The sequence below is a fragment of the Frankliniella occidentalis genome, unplaced genomic scaffold, assembly GCF_000697945.3.
Source record: "Frankliniella occidentalis isolate FOCC.00 unplaced genomic scaffold, Focc_3.1 Scaffold441, whole genome shotgun sequence".
NCBI lineage: Eukaryota > Metazoa > Arthropoda > Insecta > Thysanoptera > Thripidae > Frankliniella > Frankliniella occidentalis.
The window spans coordinates 51354-52409 of record NW_026267560.1 but is presented as its reverse complement, the minus strand read 5'-3'; the positions used below and the strand labels follow the sequence as shown (position 1 = coordinate 52409).

Below are 1056 nucleotides of genomic sequence, written 5' to 3'. Positions count from 1 at the left end.
AATCGGTTTTTAATTCTCGCTTCTACCAGTCTAAACATTTTTTAACGACTGCAAGTAGTAAGCAGGCAGCGCGCAGCATAGCAGCAGCCAGCAGGAGAGGGGCCTGGCGGCGACGGGGACAGAAGAGGATGCGCGGAAGAGAGAGGCGTCGAGTGAGAGAGACTGTCAGCTGGTGGCGGGTCTGCCAGCCCCCTCTCCGCCCCCAGCCCCTGCCCCCGCCCCCACGCCGCCCCCTACTTCCCTCTCTCGGCGGCGGCGCGCGGTGGCGGCGGCGCTGGCGCTGGCGCTGGCGCTCTCCCAGTCGCGGGCGACGCGTCGAGCGGCGAGCACACGGACCGGCAGCGAGGCTAGGGCGCAAGCTCCACACGAGCGGCGCGTGGGACTCGCGCGCGCGGCGACCTGAAGCACGCGGAGCGCAGCAGCAGCAGCACGACCAGCGCCGGCGCGCGCACCTGTGACATGACCTGCCAGCGCGCCTGCAGCTTCCTGCCAGAAGCAGCTGCTGCTGTTGGCCAGTGACACCTGCGGCTCGCGACCAGCTGACCAGAGGCTAGCCTGCGACACACAAGGTAGCTTCATGGTGACACTATGAGGTCCTCCTAATAATGTAGCGGAGCTCATGCCTCTCTCGTCGTGTCCGCGAGTAATGGACATAATGGCCCCGTGTGATGGACCGCGTCCGCTGTGCTGCGGCGGCGGGAAGGAGGAGCAGGGAGGCCAGAGGGAGGAGGAGGATATGACTTGCTCCTTCACTCGTTCATCTTATTGGCGGCGAACTACACTCTGCAGGGCTGGGTGGGGTAGGGGAAGGTACAGTGACGCTAGTCCTCGTCCTGCTATCGTGCATAGTCGTGCTTAGCATCACACACACACACACACACACACATGTGTTATGCGGCCGCAGCACGACGACGACGCCACGCCCCCTAAGTCGATTTGTGTCATCCCATTTTGGCGCGGTCGGGGGCTGCTCGGTTTTGCGCGTCCCCGCGCGCCCTATGCTGCTGCTCTGCTGGTGCTGTCCCCCTCGGCGGCGGCGGCCCGCCCTCTCCATAT

At 65.0% G+C, this 1056-nt stretch overlaps 1 protein-coding gene across 1 annotated transcript in view; it reads left to right on the top strand.

The window, feature by feature from the left end:
• Window positions 1-305: 305 nt before the first annotated feature.
• LOC113217961 (serine/threonine-protein phosphatase with EF-hands 2) overlaps window positions 306-1056 on the top strand; it is a gene marked incomplete at its 3' end in the record, with an annotated part of 51533 nt that continues 50782 nt past the window's right edge. The window contains exon 1 of the mRNA XM_052274795.1: window positions 306-569. The remainder of the gene's footprint in view (window positions 570-1056) is intronic.